This window comes from Alosa pseudoharengus, unplaced genomic scaffold (assembly GCF_046254945.1).
Source record: "Alosa pseudoharengus isolate Yale_2024_CS ecotype anadromous, Long Island Sound unplaced genomic scaffold, YU_APseudo_1.1 YU_APseudo_1.1_scf_16, whole genome shotgun sequence".
NCBI classification, from domain to species: Eukaryota; Metazoa; Chordata; class Actinopteri; order Clupeiformes; family Clupeidae; genus Alosa; species Alosa pseudoharengus.
The window spans coordinates 26,025,388-26,034,789 of NW_027468630.1; positions in this window are offsets into that span (position 1 = coordinate 26,025,388).

Consider the following 9,402-nt stretch of genomic DNA (forward strand, 5'->3'; position numbering starts at 1 on the left):
GCAAAAAGTGTGTGTGTGTACATGTGTGTGTGTGTGTGTCACCACACCATCTACAAATGCATGAGAACTTTGGGGGTGAGCCCTAAAAAATAAATATAAGTGTCGATGTAGGAGTGAGTGAGTATATGAGGAAAGATGCAAGAAGCGTGTGTGTGTGTGTGTGTGTGTGTGTTTGCAAACGCATATGTACAATCAAAGGCCAAGAGCAAAGGACAAGTTTGCCAAGAGTGCAGCAAAATAGGAGACTCTCTCTCTTTGTGTATGTGTGTGTGATGTGTGTGTGTGTGTGTGTGTGTGTGTGTGTGTGTGTGTGTGTGTGTGCCTATCTTTTTTAAGTGTGTGATATCCGGGTGGTCAAGCTTGCAGCTTTGGCAGGAGCGTGGCCCATTGTGATGGAAATGACACATTCCAGTGCCCCAGAGTGGCACGTCCTTAACGATGCCAACATTTACAAGACACTGGAGGCTTAAGAGAGCGAGACGGGCATCTGGCACCTGGCACAAGCCTGCTTTCAGATCTGCATAAACACACACACACACACACACACACACACACACCCCCCTCCCGCTGACATACTTGCACAGGTAGGAGGCTACACAACAATAGACCATCAGGGGTGCATTCTTATTCATTCTCTCTCTCTCTCTCTCTCTCTCTCTCTCTCTCTCAGATCTCTCTTTCTCTCCTTTTTAAGTGGTGTTAGGTGATCTACAGTCATTGGCTGGGTGGTGGGTTTTATAGCCCAGTGGATTTGACTTTAAATCGACGGGGATGAGATGCCTGCCTCCCACAGCTGACAGATGAACTGTGAGTCTGAAGATTAGTACTGCAAACAGGTATGGTAGAGAGAGAGAGAGAGAGAGAGAGAGAGAGGGGGATGAAGAGAACAGTATTTACGAGTCTGTCATACTCCGGAGGAATTTATGCTCACCACTACAGGTACAGTTTCCTTGTCTCTTTATGGGCTGTGTTGTGAGCTGGCTTTATTCCCAAAAGAGTGAAAAAGAGTGAGCGGGAGAGACAGAGAGGCTTTGACTGTTCAAATAGCTCTATTGAGCCATCACATGGATCAAGGACATCTAAAAAGGCAAATAAGTAAAGGCAAATAAGAGAACCTCACCAAATAAATAAAAAGGTTTCTATCATCAGAAATGGGGAAAAAGGCCTTTGACTAAACACCACTTGTGTAAAAATGATGCTGGTAAGTTGGAAAAAAACACACACACATGCACATGCACACACACACACTGAACTCTAACTGTAGACTTAACTTTAGTTAACCCTTAGAACCCGATTGACGCAAAGTGCGTCAAAAAACACACCCTTTCTTCTCTGTTACATTGCTCCAGAACGGTTCATCGCAGCGAGATGAAACCTTTATTGCACGACAGAGCAGAAGTGGGGCTTTCCAACGAGACTACACACTTGTCTCTACGATCAAGTATGAAAATTTAAAAAAATAATGAAATTAAATCAAATTGCATCATATTTACAGTCTATACTTCTCTGCGTTCACCTGCACACACATTACTCTAGTTTGAATTACTCGCGAACCCGTGATCGCATCGATATGGCAACCATATCAGATGAAAGAGGGGGCACAGGGCTATCCATTGGTACCATGTTTATCGATCTTTCTGGCTTATAAAACCAGACGAAGTGACTGCAAAATAATAACGTCATGTACACAAACCAACGCTGCACACTCATTACTCTCGTTTGAATTACTCGCGGACCCGTGATCGCATAGATATGCCACGCATGTCAGATGAAAGAGGAGACTCAGAGCTATCATTTGATACCAAGTACATCCTTCTGGGTTATAAAACAGACGAAGTGACAGCAAAATAATAACTTCATATAGCTGGACTTACCCCACGTTTTTGTCTTGTGGCAAAGCATGTTTATAATCCAATGCTATCATGTGTTTCTCTATGGCAAAGCATGTTCATATTCCGGTTTTGAGATCCTAGCAAATTCCTGCATGGCATCCAATTCAAGGCTCACATTGCATCCCAATTTGTTCAACAAATAAACACCTTTTTTGCCTTTACTTTGTTCATGGCAATGCAGTAAAGAGTTGAGAATTATTATGACTGCATACACACAGGCATGCAGGCTAACACGCAACCTCGGGTCAAGTCAGGTCAGATCAGTTCGTGTCACAGATATGGAGCGCAGAAAGGTCATTTTTCATCACTAAATAAAAAATGGCATTTATTTCCGTAAATCACACAGCAAATATTTCTGCAAATTGCTCAGCCCCAGAGTATGCCTCCAACATGGCAATTATATTGCCCGATTCAGGACAGTCTGCCCTACACACACATGAAATGCATGTAGAGCTGTGAGCTTGCTGTGGTGAGATACATGTCGAAATATAAGAATTTTTATAATACAATTTTTATATTTTAATTCTTTAAAAATCAAAATAAAATCAATGCTAGTATTAATACATGAAATGATGGCAGATCTGAATAGCCTCGACTCTCCTGAAAAAAATAATATATAATATGTGTGTGTGGCACTTACAATGACCAGAATAAATCCTTATGAATAAAGGTAGTGAAAATGTCCTAAAAACAGCTTAGGGTTCTAAGGGTTAACTCACACGGGAGTGAGAGTGAGTAAGAGCGAGCAAGAAAAGAGACAGACAGACAGACACCTGTGGTTTGCATTTGGTCTCCACCCAGTCCAACCCTAAAATCTACAAAATCTCATTTGTTTTGCTTCCTTTTTGTTCCGTCCTGTTCTATCATTGTTTGGGCCTCTCTCTCTCCATCTTTCCTGTCTGTGTGTCTGTGTGTCAGGCTGGGGGAGGCCTTTATGCTCTGAGGGAGGTTAACTGACTTAACAGGCTAATTATCATTCTCAAGCCCCCCTACTGATTCGAGGCACAATCTGTGTATGACGGTATTTTGCGTCTTTCTGACTGGAACCTGTGGCAAGCCAATCATCTTACTAACTCCCAACGACGCCTCTAACTTCCCCTATGAAATACCCATCGCAAGTCAGAGGCCTCGAATACAGTTCCATTCCAACAGGAAACAGGAATTTAAACAAGGCCACAGAACCCTTCAGTAATAGAATCAGACAAGATTCCGTATTTGAGAAGCCTGGCTTCCCAGCCCCTTGCTGTTGCAGCTCAGAGACAAAAAAGAAAGATGATTGCGAAGGGCAAAGTGGAGTGGTATATTTGAAAAAAAACACAGTTGCGTCACCAGCCAACTGAAAGAAAGAAATGTCGCTACCCGACTTCACCATGGTGACGGCGTGACAAAGTAACGCACGCGTCATCATGCATTCGCCAGTGATTGTGCGGCAGAGCTTGGTCAGAGGGAATGGGTTCAGCATAATTAAAGAATTAAATCAAATGTGTGACATTTCAAGCAAGAGACAAAAGGAAGGAGGGCGAGAGAAAAAGGAGAGAGAGAGAGAGAGAGATGCACTCGTCCAATCCAGAGAGAAGGATTGGCTCTGAGTGCTGATAACAGACACACACACACATCAGTCATCAGGCACACACTCTGCCTGGCTCTCAAGCCTGTGACACACCCTGTGCATTAGCAGAGGCTCCACTGGGAGTGCGTCTCGATGATGAGAAGGGCTGCCCATAAACCACACCAGCCTCAGTGCACAACCGTGTTGCAAAACACCGACGTATTTCAAATCACACTACACCAGAGATAAGCCCAAAAGGCCCAACAATACACTGAGCAAAATACAAGTCTGAGTCTCTCTAACCACCCAGCTACCCCTCTCTGTATCTATCTATCGATCTATCTATATCTATCTATCTATTTATCTCCACCCAATCTCCATTTATCTATCTCTCCACCCAAACCTCTGTCTGTCTGTCTGTCTATATGTATGAGAGTGAGTCGTGCGTAAGGTGTAAATTAGTTCAGTGTAGGCAGCATACCAGTAGACGGAGGGACCAGGGAGCAGGTCTACATGCTCATCCCTGACTACACACCAGACAAACGGCCGCTGCCTCACGCCTTAAACCACAACCAGCGTCATTGTCCTCCACAATTGCCCCATTCTGCCTTGGCCCTGGCACTCCCTAGCTGGACCGTCTCAGCAGTCGGATTAAAAAGACCTTTTCCTGGATGGGTGCCACCCCCCCCCCCCCCACACACACACCCTCGAAACACACACACACACACACACACACCCCTGGGCCTCCTAAAACACCCCCTCCCCAAGACACAGGGGATTACTTTAATGATTTCATTCAGCCAGTGTTGGGTGAGATTAGTCTGCCCTCTCATTCAGAGAGGGTGAATTGTCGCCGGGCCAGGGCTGGGGCTAAGGCTGGGGCCACCGCTGTCTCGGGGCATGTGCCACCACAACGGCTGTAGCCAGTCGCTACTGGCCCTGCCTGTCTCCACTCTCCCTACTACAGCACACACTCAAGGAGCTCACACTGAAAATACCTCCATGTGCTTGAATGCCACTACTCACACTTGTCTCTGAGGCACTGCCTTGCACTGCATTAATATAATCAAATAAGGCATATAACGCTACATCAGTACATTTATGTCCTGCACTTGACACTGCAATAAATAGCACACGAGCGAAGAGTAGGCCCTATGGACATAATGCCACCATTTTGAGATAGGCTACTACGCAGAAAGGGGATTTGCAACACTGATTTAAGTTAGGATATTCACAATAATATCCACAAGCAAACAAAGCATCACATTATCATTTATCAAATAGATATGCGTGTTTATTTTCTCAAAACAAACAATGATTAAACTATATCAATTAAAGAAATGCACAGGTCAAATCAACGGTGCGCGTATAACATATCTGACTAGATGACAATGAGACAACGAGACTATTCGATCAACCAAAAATCCCTTGAGAACTATCGGCTTAACATTGGTCTATATTGACGCTGGAACCTCGTGAACTCACACCATTGAAGAATGGTTCCATAATTTGATTGTCATGTAAAATAATGACAAAATGAACAACATGCAGTGGTCACACTGTTGCTCGAAGCGGGACTGTTTAGCATGGTTGAAGATTACCTACTTACAACGCTTCACAGTCAACTGTGACAGCACATTCTTGTATAAAAACAACTGCGGATTAGTGACAGGAGACAGATGGAACAACATCATACTAGGCCTATATATTGAACTATTGCAGAAATGGGATAGTGTGGTATCTGTTTAGGCCTATCCAACGGTAACCATCTCAAAGAGGATAGCCGTCACAGTTCGACAAATCAGCACGAGAGAGAGCAAATGTTCCGGAGAATCAGAGATTAGTTCAGAGTAAAACCAGCGACCGAGAAAGCTGTGTGGGCCGCTATACTGAAGCAGAAACATATAGGCCTATGCAGGGTGCTTGCTCTTTTTCCAAATTAAAATTCCAGACTTTTTCCAGACTTTTTTAAAACTGGATTTTTTTTTCTCAAGACCTTAACTTTATGTACTTATATACTTGTGTGCCTACTGCCTACTTCATTGGTTGAGATTGTACCAACTGTGTTTATTAGAAATGTTAGATAGAACAAATGCATTATTCACAGTAAATTATGATTTTACTGATGAAAATGTTTCAAAACATGAAAATCACAAGTACATGAATTTCACAAAAACTATCGGTAACACTTTACTTGATGGGTGAGTTCATAACACATTCATAGCAGCTGTCATAAACTGCACATAAAGCATTCATGACTGTTTCATGAGACATGACTCAACATTCATACCAAACCTTTCATGAATGTGGAAGACAGAACGACGAAAAAATTGTCAAAATAAAAGTCCATCAATCGCAAAGCAGCATTTCCGTTTTTGTAAATATTTCATGAATATCTTATGAAGTCTACATTGAATGTCACTTTACTATACAAGTTGTGACGTATTTGTAATTACTGAGTTTAACACTGGGAGGCAAACTAGCCTACATTCGACTTGTATTTGTGTAACCTGGAATGGTTGGACATTCCCAGTAGCAAAAGATGAGAAATTATCTGCAAAGGTTACATCATAAAACAAATACATTTTGGCACTGGACTAGCCCATTGACTCAGATGTGACATGGTCAGGTAAGAGGTTTGGAACAAAAACGGCAATGCTGCTTTGCGATTGATGGACTTTTATTTTGACGAGTTGTCGTCGTTCTGTCTTCCACATTCATGATAGGTTTGGTATGAATGTTGAGTCATGTCTCATGAAACAGTCATGAATGCTTTATGTGAAGTTTATGACAGCTGCTATGAATGAAGAACTCACCCGTCAAGTAAAGTGTTACCAAACTATCTATAAAAAAACATGATTGATGAATGTATGTAGAATTCAGTCTCACTCACATCTCATTTTTTCTGTCCTTAACATGACTGAACATATCTTTATGTTATCTCATTTTAACTTCTGAACAAGCTGTATCACAACACTCACAAAAGTGCATACATTTGACCTAGCGCACTTGGTTAGAACAAAAAATAAACTGCACAGTATGGCAAAGACTCTAATTTTTAATTTCATTTAACTTCAAATCCAGCCATAAATTCGAAAACACGCAACGACCCATTTCTGTTGACCACTAGGCTAGCTATGTGTCAATAGACCTCAGCCATAGATATATACACTAGATGACGCTTCTCAGCATGCGTCAACACCGCCGCCATCTTTGTACAGGGATCTGAAGCGCTAAACTAGTTCTCCTGTATTGTCAGTGTTACCTATTTAGCGACGTTTGGCCACCCCCAGCGATAGAAAACCTTTTTAGCGATTAGCGACAAATTTGGGAACTTCTCACAATGATGGCAGATCGGCTTCTTTGTTGTTGAAACGTAAAACAATCACCTTTCTTATGGCTTTGTCATTTATGAATTCAGCTACATCTCGTTTGCCCATGGCACTGACCCATGATTATAAAAGTAACGACTGGCGTAGCCTATGTAGTAGCAGAGGTAAATGTTCTACAGATCTACAGCAACTTCTGGTGAGATTACAACTTACATGAGTAAACGAGACGAGGGGTATGTGGCCTCAACCAGAGCCTGTCTATGAAGAGCCTGTTTACTTTCATTGTATCGAACCTGGTTGCAGTTTACTCATTGTTCCTCTAGAGGCCGCCGCTAGCTAGTGCAGAATGAATGGGAGTCTATGGGGCTAGACGGGTAAAATGTATCTTTATTATCGTCTTAAGCTTAGTTTTCTCTAGACTCAACCATAAATACATGCCTGTCAGTTGGAACAACCCAAAAAACTAGATAATTGCTTGAGATTTTGACGATTTATGGTGATTTTATTTTCGCTAGATCATTGCCCAGATTGACGCTAATGTATTATAGAGGAGTGGATCACTGAATCAAGATGGCGTCTCGATTGACGCATTCGTTCCAATGAACAGCAGTAGTCAAGGCGACATCTAGTGTATATATCTATGGACCTCAGCAGTGACGAAAAGGTGCCAGACTAGGCTAAGCAAGCGTTGATTAGATATCATTCCATTAGGCTAATACAGTATGTGACCAGTTAGTAAAATTATAGTTTTATAGCCTACCTTCCTATTTCTCATTTCACAATGCCTTTGAGCATACTGTAAGATTCTACCATACATTTTTTCCATACTTTATTAAGACTTTCACACAAAATTCAAGACTTTTCAAGGTCTGGAAAACAGTGTTTCAAAATTCCATACTTATTAAGACTTTCAAGACTTGAAATGGCATCCTTGCATGTTTTATTTTTAAAATCTGATTATATAGCCTACACAAAATATATATTTTTAAAAACGTGTCAAGCTCAGAGCATTGGAACGTGTTAATTGCTGTTCAAGGCATCAGTTAGGCTACAATGTTATGTCGATGCACAATGCTACAAACATGGCCATATTAATGCTATTTTATCCGCGAAAACGGCTAATGTCCTTTATGGTGAGGCAAATTGCCCTGCTTGCTATGACTGTAAATGCACCGAGCCAAAATGCAGACCAAGTTACTTTGGGTTGTACGTTGACATTCTACAGAGCATCATTTCGTGCTAACTTCACAGACAACTTGTCGCTAACAAGAATAACATGAACGTCAACTCATTTTAGCACTGAACTACAGTCCTACCTCTTCCGTCTTTGTCGATGAAGTCGCCCGGACTTGAACAAGATACAACTAGACTGCATTTCCGGAGGGAACTGCGAAAGTGTGCTTGCCCTGCTCCGGTCACCAACGTGAGCAGACGAGGAACGTCCAGCTGCAGCATGGGCGTAACTGACTTGCCACCAAAACACCCCAATGGGTGTTCCTGTTAGCGTTTCATGAACCAACCAGAAAGAGCTTTGCATAGACCTCTGAAGTTCGCCTACAAAAAAGCTGCCATCTTTGACATCCGGTATCTGGCGATTTTTCCTATGGGAAAATAACATGGGGATTTTGAATAATCGCACCTGTTAAAGTCTCGTGGGGATGAAAAAGTCTGAAATGCAGACGTTTTCCTGAACACGCTTTTGTCCTCTGCCTTGGAGTAGATACTGTGATCTCCGGTAAGTGAAGGCGGCACACTTAGATTTTTGCTACCCCAGAGCTAACTTGCAATGCAATTTGCCATAGGTAGTTAGCTTCAATTAACAACCGGATCTCCTTATATGGGCAAAGATGGCCGTTTTGGATCTTTTTTGTAGGCGAACTTCAGAGGTCTATTGTATTCTGGGAAAAGACGTAATTTCCGCTTGCTTTCCTCTTTTGTCACATGTTAAAAGTTTGGCGGAGGCGTACGGTAGCGTGAAAGACTACGGAGAAAAGTTTGTTTTGGCAGAGGACATGGCCGTACGTATGAATTATTTGTACTTGTACTAGTTTGGAATGTAAATGGTTCAGTTTTGCACATTACGTCTGACCCTCTTTGGTAACAAAATGTCAAGTTTGTTAACAATAAAATGCGTATCAATAGTAATGTAGGGTAACGTTATTAGCCCTGATGTTAACGTTAGCTATGGCAAAGTCGTGTTAGTCTTATTTTAAGGGTGATTTAATACTGACATCGTGTTTGGGTGATATCATTATAAACATGGCAGCATTCGTAACACACTTGTTTTCCATGTAAACGCTTTTGAAAGTAGGCTAAAGATGTAGGCTAAGTGACATTATGCACCTTGTGTGCCTTGCTTGGTCAACACGAATGACTTATTCAACGTAGAAAGTTCAATTCGGAATTGGCAATGGTAAAATAAATGTAGGGCTTGGTTAATGTACTCCATATTCTTATTCCTTTTACTGTAGTTGCATCCTTCAATATTGCCCAGCGGTCAGAAGCCGCAGTTACAAAGATGCTCAGACCCAGGTTGCACTTCTCCACTGCCCTTTTTGTCCACTCTACAAGGGTGACTACGCCAGAGTGGAAACTCATATGCAAAGTCATTTAAAGACGGTGGTTAATC